The sequence below is a fragment of the Stenella coeruleoalba genome (assembly GCF_951394435.1).
Source record: "Stenella coeruleoalba genome assembly, chromosome: 13".
Classification (NCBI taxonomy): Eukaryota; Metazoa; Chordata; class Mammalia; order Artiodactyla; family Delphinidae; genus Stenella; species Stenella coeruleoalba.
Window position 1 is genome coordinate 64,729,875 of NC_137159.1, and position 13,152 is coordinate 64,743,026.

Consider the following 13,152-nt stretch of genomic DNA (forward strand, 5'->3'; position numbering starts at 1 on the left):
ACAGGAAGTTCTCTTGTAATTCGTGGAAAGCTCGAGCTTCCCGCTGATTTTTGTTTCCGTTAAGTCTATTCTCTTGTGGCCTTTCTTTATTTCCTCTGCTTTTGTTAACTGGGCGGGTTAAAGAATTTTAGAACAGGGAGTGTTTTTAGAGGTCAGCATTGGTCCGCACCGGTCCAAGATCCCAAGATTCCTTTTACCTTAATCATTAATTAATTGTATAGTATCTTAACTTAAATTATATATCATCTCTGAGACTCAGTTTCCTCATCTGGGAAATGAAGGGGGCTGGATTGGACTAATAAAAAAGAAGATAAACTGTAAATTGCCACCCAAAGACTAGGGCTGTAGTCAAGCCACATTCCTTTATGAGGGAGGTAATTGAGGCCAGAAAAGGTGAAGAAGGAACAGAAGTACCTAAATCTTCTGAATTCTAGTCCAGTGCCCTTTTCTTTCTTTCTTTCTTTTTATAAACTTATTTATTTATTTATTTTTGTCTGTGTTTGGTCTTCGTTGCTGAGTGCGGGCTTTCTCTAGTTGCAGCGAGACAGGACTGCTCTTCGTTGTGGTGCGGGGACTTCTCATTGGGTGGCTTCTCTTGTTGCGGAGCACGGGCTCTAGGCACGCAGGCTCAGTAGTTGCGGCACATGGGCTCAGTAGTTGTGGCTCACGGGCTTCGTTTCTCCGCGGCATGTGGGATCTTCCTGGACCAGGGTTCGAACCCGTGTCCCCTGCATTGGCAGGAGGATTCTTAACCACTGCGTCACCAGGGAAGTCCCCAATGCTGTTTTCACTACAAGGTCCTGTCTGCTGATAAACTTACAAATCCATCTAATTTTTGAAGTTTTAAAATAGATATACTTAATTTTAATATCCAAGCTACATTAATGTGACTTCCAATTTGGAGAGGGAGAGTTTGAGGGTATATTATGAGGACAGCCTTGGGGAAATAAATGATAGATCAGCGGTAGAGCAATGGAAAGTCATGGCCATTAATGTGTAAAAGGGAATATTGAAAAAATTCTCACAAGAGGTAACAATTAACTTGGTACTTAAAAGATGAGTAAAAAATTTCAGCCAAAGAGGTGTGGGGGGCTGACAGCCTGGGTCATAACATTCCAAAGATCATTTAATGGACTTGGGAAACTGGAAGTCATTTAGTTTGCTTGGACCTTAGTTTACGTGGGAGAGAATGGCTACAGATGAGACTGCATGAATAGGTAAAGAAGAAATCATGAACAATCTTGCATGCTATTCGAAGGATTAAAAAATATTTTTATGGAAGTGTTGGGGGAAACGATTAAAGGAATTAGAGCAAAGGAGTGACATATCAGATATTCTTGTTACAATAATTACTTAAACTGTCCACAGTAGTGGATGTTTTGGTTTGGGAAGCAGAGACTGGTATTTTTTTTTTACATAAATTTATTTATTTTTGGCTGCGTTGGGTCTTCGTTGCTGCGCGCGGGCTTTCTCTAGTTGCGGCAAGTGGGGGCTACTCTTTGTTGCGGTGTGCAGGCTTCTCATTGGGGTGGCTTCCCTTGTTGCAGAGCACGGGCTCTAGGCGCCTGCGCTTCAGTAGTTGTGGCTCGCGGGCTCTAGAGTGCAGGCTCAGTAGCTGTGGCGCACGGGCTTAGTTGCTCTGCAGCATGTGGGATCTTCCTGGACCAGGGCTCGAACCTGCACTGGCAGGCGGATTGTTAACCACTGCGCCACCAGGGAAGTCCAAAACTGGATACAATTTAAATGTCCATGAGAATGAGTAAATAAATTTTGGGATAGCCATTTAATGAAATGATACACTGAGAATCATCTTTTAGAGTTATTTCATGATATGGGGGAAAACAATCTCAAAATTCTTTATGAAGTGAAAAAAATCTGTTTTTTCACTTTCACTTTGATCTGCTCATGATCTCAATTTGCATATGCTCCCAATATTATATAGATACAGAAATATAAAAAATATAACTGAAAGTATAACATCTCAAAGTGTCACAAGTGATTATTATCGTGGGTGGCTTCTGTGCTTTTCTATATTAAGCTTTTCTATGTTTTCCAAATTTTCTGAAATTAATATGTATTACTTTTTTAATTAAAAATATTTTATAAAGATAAAAGCAGTTTAATTAGTTTCAAATGGTATAGAAATATATCCCATTCAGCGCTTGCTGTATTTTCTTCATTGAGCCAAGAGGTAATTATCTCATTAATTACATACAAAAATGCTTTTGCAGAATCAGCTTTTTAAAAACTAGAAAATGGTATGTTCACTTTTCAAACATAAATAGCTTAATCCAGGTCCATCCTCAATAAAATGTGGCGGATGAATTATTTTAGATACTAACCAGCAAGCCTGATCATTTTTTCTCTCAAGACCTTTCTCAGTCAATAGTCCTGAGTCCATTGACCCAGATATCTAGAGCATCCGTGGTTGGGACGGGGATGACCCTACTCCCTAGTTTCCGGAGGCTTTCCTGTAGCATTCAGGAAGTCTGAAATTCCCAGTCTTCTGTGAGGAGATGGGAGAAGCAGAGAGACAGACAGTGTGTAAGGCAGGGGTGGAAAACATGCATTCAAAGGCTGAGATGTAAACTGCTGACTTGGAGCAAGAGGAGGAAGGAGCCATATCTTAGCAGTCTCCTGGCAGCGGGCAACCAGATGGGATCCACACTGGGAAACAGAAATTACACACCACCCAAGCCAAGTGTAACACTCAGGATGAGTATACCAGCGACAAGTTCCATCATAGGAACTGAGCTGAGGAGAGGATTCTGATCCCCCTTATTGCTGTTAGAGGCAGAACTTAGACTACATCCTAGGAAGGAGAGAGGGAAAAGAAAAAGTCAACAGGAGTTTTAAGTTGGAATATGACTAAACTATAGATCTGGATAGACTGAGGGCTCACTGAACTGGAGAAACTGACCTCAAAATGAGTAGATTAGAATTCTCCCATCAACTTAAATGTAGATTGTATCAGACAGCAGCTTGATTTATAGAGAAATAAAGTTTGCATCTTTTCACACCTGAGTTTGAAATTCATACACTAAATCAAAGGCAGTAGAATCATCATAGACTCACTCCAAAATATTTCCATTGTAAAAATGGACTGATTGGTTTGTGCTTTACCTAAAGGAATTATTATATGACTAATGGTGGAATATTAGTTAAGCCTTGGCCTAACTGTCTTCTGTATACTCTTGCTTAAATTTTTAAATCACCTGTGGTGGAGAAGTAATCACAAATTTTTTATAGGACACTAATCAAATTTACTTACCCAGATTCCTACTTGTCATCCCCTTACCACTCTTATTCAGAGAATCTTAAATTTGATAGAGATCAGAACTAATTCAACTTCCCACATAAAGCAAATACTAACCTCCTAAAGAATTCATGCCAATTAGCTGCTAAGACAATAGTCAATGTGAAAAAGTACAACAGAGCCCATTTCAGTGGGTTTAAGCAGAAAAGAACTTTATCGAGGATGTCAGGTAACTCACAGAATCTTCAGGAGGGTCCAGAGAACCAGGATTGGGAGGTTGTGCAAGCAAGAGCAGGTGATTTCAGGGCTGGATTGCTCACTTGGCAACCCTACTGTCTCTGCCATTGGACACAGGCTCTGCAGGACACCAGAGCTGGAGCAACTGTGCTACTGCTTCCACAAGCTGGATATCTCTTCGCTATTTCACCAGGATGGCTTTCACATTGGCACCATGTTGGCTCCAAGTGCAGTCTCATATTGGTTTCCAATTGGCAGAACCCTGGGGGCAAGTACGCACTAACTTCAAGGGACGCTGTGAAAAAGGGTTTTTGGCTTTTGCTTTGGGAATGTGGGTTTCATAATTTGGGAAACCCCAATATTGGAAGGGTGTTTTAAAATTCAAGGAGAGCAAAAAGCATGACCAGTTACCCTAAAGCAGTGCATTTTATCTTTGGCAGTCTTTGGCATTTTGAATGAAATATTGATTCCTTGTAAATAACATTTATTTGTCATAAGCATCTGAAACCTGCTCCTTCTTCCCTATGCCACGCCCCTGCAGACATCTGAACACAGCTATCGAAACTCCTTAAAGTTTTTTTTTCTTCTTGACAAATATCTCCAGCTATTTCAAATGTTAATTTTAGGATAGGATTTCAGTCACCTTGAAAATCAACAATCTGTCCTCCCACATTCAGTTTCTCTTACTAAAGCCTCTCTTATATTAGTGTATCTGAATTATTAGACAGGCCAATTGTAAGGAGTGAGGATGGGGAATTATATAGAGTTTTAAAAAATATATATTTTATATATATATATATATAAAGCTGAGAATAATAGACATGATATACCCCTACTTCCTAAAGGAGTTAGTTACTCAAGAAGGTTTGGCCCTCCTTTATTAAGGCATACTAGGAAGTTGCCAAAAATGAATTGGCCCAATAGCTTCCCCTGCCACTGACTTTTTGGGCAGAAGACTAGCAAAATTCTAGAACAATTATTAGAGTTAGGAGTTACAGGCCCCCAGGGAGCAAAGTATTGTCACTTTTCCCCTCCCTCCCCATTAAACTGAGAGTGAAAAGCATGAGCATCTATAAATGTTTAAAGTCACCAAATAGCACTCAGGTGGTACTTTCAGATACAATAGCTCAGATGATGTTCAAACAATCCTGGAGCAAGCTGGGGATTGTTTTACTGCTAATAGGCTTAAGCCACCACTTTCCTGCTAAGAAGCTTAAGTGACTTGTTTTAGAAACAAGATGAAACCCACACTTGAAACCCACACTTGAACTCAGGTCTTTTGGCTCCAGAGCCCTAGGCATTTCCACTTTGCCACACTCCCAGGAGAGTAAAGGGTGGGAAGAGACTAGGAGGAAAAGCAAAAGGCAAGGGACATAGCTCTTGGAACTTCTTCAAGATGCCAAGATTTTTAGTATGTTATCCATTCTAAATTCATTGAAAACAACTGACTGCAAATCCATTTGCAAAGGAAAGTGATGGGGCCACATGGAGGATGTGCATGAATGAATGTGGATATAATTTTGCTCCTTTTACCATGATATTCTACAGCATTAGTCTCCTGCGGGTGCTGTAACAAAATACCATACACTGGATGGCTTAAAACAACAGAAATTTATTCTCTCACACTCTGGAGGCCAGATGTCCAAAATCAGCATCACTGGGCTGAAATCAAGTTGTAAGCAGGACCATGCTCCCTCTGGAGGCTCAAGAGGAGAATCCATCCTTTGCCTCTTCTAGCTTCAGGTGGCTGCCCCTGTTCCTTGACTCACAGCCACTCCAATATCTGCCTCCATGGTCACATTGTCTTCTCCTTTTCTATCTCTTTCAAATCTCCTTCTGCCTCTCTTTTATGTGGACACTTTTGACTGCATTTAGTGCTTACCCAGATAATCCAGGATTATCTCCTCATCTCAAGACCCTTAGTTTAATCAAGTCTATAAAGATACAACATTTACAGGTTCCAGGGATTAAGACTTGATATATTTGGGTGGAAACTACAACCACATTTCTACACTTCCCCTTTCTATCCTGTTTTACATCATTTGTTACTACAAAAGTAATAGGTGTTCGTTATAGAAAATCAGAATATATGGATAAACAAAAGAAAAAAATTTGAAATTACTCCCCAAAGATAAGTAGTATTTATATTGTTGGTGCCTGTCTTTACAGTTTTTTCTCTGTGAACACACATTTACATATAAGTTTCACTAAAATTTCAGAAATCCAGCTGATGGCACAGCCCTTAATCTCACTTCAGAGACGCCCACCTCACAAGTTGGGAAACACTGTTGTTACTCCCATAGAAAACCCAGAATGTAGAAATTTATTTAGGGTAAAACTTAGGTATCCTTCTATGTCAGGTAAGTTAATGTCGGAATGCTCTTTTTGAAATAAGAAGTTTTGTAACATAAAAATCTCATGATAGATTGTGCAAAGATGGGGAAAATGTATGCAAGAATGTCATTCTCAAGAGAAGTCCTGGGAGATTTCTCCATTCTGGGAGCTGAGTGTGAACTAGCTTCCTGGAGTTTGTGACCACAAGCTCTGAATGTGTGTGTGCATGTGGGAGCCTGTGGCTCTTCATAGTTGGAGGATGCCCTGAGCACTATCAGTTGGGTGGGCTGATAGTGGTGGTCCATTTGCTCTGTGCTCACCTTGCTGAGGACCCTGGTGACTAAGAGTATGCATTTGCTAGAAGTCTCCTGGGACCCGAGGTACAGATGATAAGCATGACTTTGGCTGCTTTGCAATAAACTTTAACTAACCAAACCAGTTTATTTCATTTCTTTCTCTTTCTCTCTCAGTTAATGACAAAAATTAACGCACACTAAGCGTTCAAAACACTTTGTTTTCATTTTAAGCTATAGAATAATAAACTAACAGCAGTAGGATTCATATGTTGTGAATAAACAGGGAACAAATGAGTAATTCCTTTCTTGTTGTGAATTTCCAGCTTTTGCATCTTTAAGCTCATTTCACTTCTTTCTCCAGCTACTTGTACTTACACTCATCTTCCCTTTTTGATCCCTTTTGAACACAGTTTGAGCTGTGTCCAAACCATTCTTACTATGCTTTGAAAAAAAAAAAAGAAAAGAGGAACTTGTCAGTGTTTGCCGTTTTCTTACAATCCCCTGCCACAGAATGAGACTTCAGATCTACAGGAACACCAGGCTTTGCTGTGAAACAGAAAGCAAATGAAAAGAAACTTATTTTAAAAGTGTCTTTTGATCCACCAAGAAGAGGGCAACTGGATTGTTCATCCAGGTACAGTGGGGAGAGAGAATGGGGTTTTAAGTGGGTTTTGGAACCTAATGTTGAAATTTGGATTTACATTCATTTAAAGTTTGTGTCTGGTGGGTATGAAAGCCTTAACACTGAAGAATGCAGTTTTGCTTGGCTGGCTGGACTTGCCTGCAGGGAGACTTTTAGGGGTGGTGAGTCTGGTCTGCTGGAGTTTCATGGGGTTCTTCAGAATTGATGTTTAAATGCATGTTAAGTCAGAGGGATGCATTTGTGTTTACTGTGAGGGAAAGGACTTTGAAAATACTTTTTGGCTTTACAGAAATGAAACCTACTGTTGTTAGTGAGACTGCTATTAGAGTTGCAGGAGGTCAGAGCTGAAAAGCCCTAGGGGCACTGCTCAGTCCATGCACTCCCCTGAATTACAAGAAACCTGATATCTGGACAGAGCAGTGAAGGGAACCGCTGCTTACAGGACACCTATTATTGATAGGGTCTTTACAGACTTTATCTCAGTTAATCCTTACAACCCTGGAGGAGAGAGGTGGAAAATATAGAGAGAAGTCAAGTGACTTGCTGTAGGTCACGCAGCTAATTGTCTACAGAATTAGGATAGAACCTCATCTCCTGTCACTGTTCTCTTAACAGTTCAGCGCCCTTCTATAATACTAATTGTGTTAGTCTGCTCGGGCTGCCATAACAAAATACCACAGACCGGTTGGCTTAAACAACAGAAAGTTATTTCCTCACAGTTCTGGAGGCCAGAAGTCCAAGGTCAGAGTGTTGGCAGGTTTGGCTTCTCCTGGGGCCGCTCTCCTTAGCTTGAAGACGGCCGCCTGCCCACTGTGTCCTCCCATGATCTCTCCTCAGGGCGTGCATCTCTGGGGTCTCTCTCCGTGTGTCCAAATCTACTCTTCTTATAAGGACACCAAGCAGATTGGATTAGGGCCCATCCTAAAGGCCTCATGTAACTTAATTATATCTTTAAAGGCCCCCATCTTTAGGTACAGTCACATTCTGAGCTATTGGGGGTTAGGGCTTCAAAATATGGACTTTGGGGGGAACACAATTCAGCCAATAACATTAACAGTAACAATAATATGTGAGATTGCTGGAGTCTATTGGAGATCTAAGAGCATTCTAGACTAGAGCCTTTTTACTAGAAAGGGAGACAGATAACGCCCACTGACCATCGCTGTCCCAACTGCTCTCCTGTTTAATCTTCATAACAGTCCTAGGAGGTGGATATTATCCATGTCAGTGTTTCAGATAAAGAAATCAAGACTCAGATAGGTAAAGGTACCCATCTAATAAGCTGCACAGTGAGGATTTGAATTCAGGACTGCAATGCCAAAGCTCACACACATTTTCCACTTCTGTGTGCTGCCTCTCTGCTCCCATTATATATAACTTTTCTCTCATTTCATCCATAAGTTGTAGGAATGGCTCCATAGACGTGGGTTTATGGGTCCTGAGTAAATTCAGTTCTCTAAGGAGCTCATGTAACCATTTTGAAGAAAATATCCATTTTTAGAATTAGTTCTAAATATTATTTCCCAAAGCACAAATATAGGAAAAGGACTTCTTCCATGTAATTCAGTTATTCTCTAGACATCTTGCTTAAGGGTGGGACCTAGCCAGGGTCCAGAGGAGCAAACTGGTCAGAGCCTTATTCTTTATGTCAGTGGGTAACAATAGATGACCCGAGCTTCATACTACAGGCAGATTTTCTTCTTGAGATCAACAAATAACTAGTTGACTATCTCTGAGTAGGTTTCCTGATCTAGTCACAGACTTCTCTGTGGGTAGGAAGACTATTCAGTATCCAAACTGAATATGAATTTTTAGCATCTTCAGAATCAGCTGAGATTGCTGCCTGATGATCCACGTAAAGTTTTAGTTAATCATTTTAGTGGACGAAGTGACTGGATGGCTAACTCTGGGACTAGTTTATTCTCTTTACATGTGAATATAAAAAGCTTCTTGGCCCCTTCCTCTATCTTCTTCCTCTTTTTTCTGTTCTCACTTAAACTCTAACCTAGTCAGTGGAGGACTGATTCCTCCCAGACCCACCCTTTTTTCTGGGAGGTGTCTAGGAAGGGAGGGAAGAAACTGTAGTAGCTGCTATCCTTTCTGTGTGCCGGTCACTATCCCTTGATTGAGGACTCCCAGGCTGTCAGGGCTAGAGCTGGAATTTGAACTCAGTCCTGGAGTGAAAATAGGCCCTTGCTCACACTCATGAGTTGTCTCAGTCCGTGTTTTCAGGCTCTTTCCCCCATGGCTCCTTTCCTATGCTGCTTCCTCTGCCAAGAAATAGCCTTTCCCCTTTACTGCCTGGTGAACTTTGGTTTCCTTTAAGAACAATTCAAAAGTCACCTCTTACAGGCAGAATTAAATCCCTCCATGGGATTCCTCCTACAACACTGAACTTCAAACTTTTACTGACTTCAACTCACAATAAGAAGTAAGACATCACTACCCAGTGCCAGGATATACAAGTAACTGTAACGAAATTTCCTGAAAAAATACAGTACATTCTGATAGTTTTAATTCTATTTCATTTTTAAAATTATTCTAATTGTAACACACTTCAGTTGATATCATGACCTGCTAATGAGCTCACTAGTTTGAAAAACTGCCCTCAAAGAAACTCTTTCTTCCTTTGACAGCTTTTCTTGCTTCTCTCATCTCTGAAAGCCTCAGATCCTCTGGCTCCTCACACAGAGACAATGGGGCCCAGTTCTTTGGTGCCCCATCCATTAGCCATCTAAGTTCCATTTTAATCTCATTTATTTGTCCAGTGATGAAAAGTTTGGCCCTAAGAACATGACTATTTGTATCTCAGCTGGGTGTACCTAGCATATTTGACATTTAAACAAATCATTTTGTACACCTCCCTCCTCCATATAAACTAATTTTCAATAATAGTCACACAACAAGATTAATGATAGTAATGGCAAAAAAGGAAACTCAGACAGTGACAATTAATTTAATGTGGTAAAACACATGTAACATGAAATTTACCATCTTAACCATTTTTTTAAAATTAGACATTGGATTTTATTTTACTTATTTGTTTATTTTTTTGGCTCTGCCACATGGCTTGCAGGATCTTAGTTCCCTAAACACGTGCCCTCTGCTGTGGAAGCGTGGAGTCTTAACCACTGGACCACCAGGAAACTCCCCCATCTTAATCATTTTTAAGTGTACAGTTCAGTAGCGGTTATGTATATTCACACTGTTGTACAATCTCCAGAACTTTCGTGTATTGCAAAATTGAAACTGTATCTGTTAAGCAACAATTACCCATTTTCCCCTCCCCACAGCCCTTGGCAACTACCATTCTACTTTCTGTTTCTATGAATTTGGCTACTCTAGATATTTCATTTAAGTTAAAGCATACAGTTTTCATCTTTTTATGACTAGTTTATTTCACTTAGCATCATGTCCTCAAGTTTCATTCATACTGCCGCTTGTGACAGGATTGCCTTCCTTTCCTTGCAACAGGATAATCTTTAGGTCCATCCATGTTGCTGCAAATGGCATTATTTCATTCTTTTTTATGTCTGAGTAATATTCCATTTTATATATGTACCACATCTTCTTTATCCATTCATCTGTCAATGGATGTTTAGTTCACTTCCATGTCTTGGCTATTGTAAATAGTGCTGCTATGAACACTGGGGTGCATGTATCTTTTCAGATTAGCGTTTTCTCTGGATATATGCTCAGGAGTGGGATTGCTGGAGGATTTCCTTCCTTTTTAAGGCTCAGTAATATTCCATTTTGTGTTTATACCACATTTTGTTTATCCATCCATCCATCAATTAACACATGGGTTGCTTCTGTCTCTTGGCTATCATAATATAATATTGCTATGAATATGGGTGTACAACTTACAATGAGACCTTGCTTTCATGATTTTGGATATATACCCAGTGGAATTGCTGGATCATACAGTGATTCTATTTTTAATTTTCTGAAGAACCACCATACTGTTTTCCATAACAGCTGCACCATTTTACTTTCTACCAAAGTGCACAAGGTTTCCAATTTCTCCATATCCTTACCAACACTTGTTATTTTCTGTTTTTGTTTTTAACAGTAGCCATTCTAATAGGTTCAAGTGATATCTCATTGTGGTTTTGATTTGCATTTCCCTAGTGATTAGTGATGTTGAGCATCTTTTCATATGCTTTTTGGCCATTTGTATATCTTCTTTGGAGAAATGTCTATTCAAGTTCTTTGCCCATTTTTTAATCCTGTTGTTGTTTTAGTAGTGACAATTTTCTTTTATTGAATTTTGTGTATGTAATCATGGCAGTAAAAACATACAAACATACAAACTAGAGTAAATATTGAGGTACAAAAAAAGGAAAAACCTATATCGACATATCAGTCCAGGATAGTAATGAATAATAAAATCCCTTCTCAAGCCTTACCTTCTGTACCTTTGTCAATGACTTTAGCAAATTGATCATTTTGTGTATTTGTGTTAAATGGAGTCTTGCCAGAATTGTTAATATATCTTTGATCATAGTTAAATGAAGAACACTTCTTAAAAATTTTAATTTCAAAAAGTTTTTTTCACTTTTTTTTCACTTAGGTTGAATGGAATATTATTCAGCCATAAAAAGAAATGAAATTGAGTTATTTGTAGTGAGGTGGATGGACCTAGAGTCTGTCATACAGAGTGAAGTAAGTCAGAAAGAGAAAAACAAATACCTTATGCTAACACATATATATGGAATCTAAGAAAAAAAAAAAGGTCATGAAGAATCTAGGGGTAAGACGGGAATAGAGACACAGACCTACTAGAGAATGGACTTTAGGATATGGGGAGGGGGAAGGGTAAGCTGTGACAAAGTGAGAGTGGCATGGACATATATATACACTACCAAACGTAAAATAGATAACTAGTGGGAAGCAACTGCATAGCACAGGGAGATCAGCTAGGTGGTTTGTGACCACCTGGATGGGTGGGATAGGGAGGGTGGGAGGGAGGGAGATGCAAGAGGGAAGAGATATGGGAACATATGTATATGTATAACTGATTCACTTTGTTATAAAGCAGAAACTAACACACCATTGTAAAGCAATTATACTCCAATAAAGATGTTAAAAAAAGTTTTTTTCACATGAAGCAACAGAAAAAAAGACTTATTGAAAGCCTTAAACATGATGCTAGGTTTAGCAGAAATTCATAAATATTCTATTTCACATTATGTTCCAGAACTTGAAATAGTGTCCATGCTCTTGTTTCTTTGGTATTGATTGTAATGGCTCTTAAAAGTCTCTGTAGTAAAATAAATAAATAAAATATTCCTCCTCCTAGAGGAGGCTGGAGCTGGGTATTTCCCTTCCCCCAGGTCAGCTAAGCTCTGTTAATATCTCAGTAGGTGAGGCTCTGGTAAAATAATTGATGTTGAGGGCAGGATTTTTTAGGAAGAATAGAATGCTCTGGGGGCTTCCCTGGTGGCATGGTGGTTGGGAGTCTGCCTGCCAATGCAGGGGACACAGGTTCTAAGCCCTGGCCTGGGAAGATCCCACATGCCCTGGCAATGAACAGTAGCTTCTGCTCGCCACAGCTAGAGAAAGCCCGCATGCAGCAGGGAAGGCCCAACACAGACATAAATAAATAAATAAAAATTAAAAAAAAAAAAAGAATAGAATGCTCTGGGCATAATTCAAAATGGCTACTTTTCCCCTCCCTTTACTGGAAGCAAGAGATTTTTCTCTGATCTACACTATGAGAACCTGGTAGGGCTCCTGGAGGTAAAACTCACAAAAGCATGGGGACTTTGCTAAACTGGATGCTCTTGGAGTTTTTAACTCACAGACTTGTCCACACTGATCCTCTAGAAATTCATCAATTACAGTTTAGGGTTTCCTACCTGGTTATGAGATCCTCTGAGGTTTCTGCTCATGAGTGTCTGCTCCTCCTGGGTTTCTGCTCCAGTAAGTTTGCAATTCTGTGTCTGCCTGACTGCGTCTTCAATTTTGCAGTAGCAGTTTGCTCTGTGACCTCAATTCTCTGATAGCTCTAAGAAGAGTTGTTCATGTTCAGTTTATTCAGCTTTTAACTTGACATTAGGATGGAGTAATGACTTCCTTACGTGCCCGGCCAGAAAGCAGAAGTCAAAAAATCTTCTTTTAAAAACAGAATTTAATAAACTAATTTTAAAATTTATATGTAAATGTCCATCGACAGAGGAATGGATAAAGAAGATGTGGTACTTATATACAATGGAATATTACCCTACCATAAAAAAGAATGAAATAATGCCATTTACAGCAACATGGATGGATCTAGAGATTATCATAGTAAATGAAGTAAGTCAGACAGACAAAGACAAACATCGTATGATATCACTCATATATGGAATCTAATTTTTTTTATTGGAGTATAATTGCTTTAC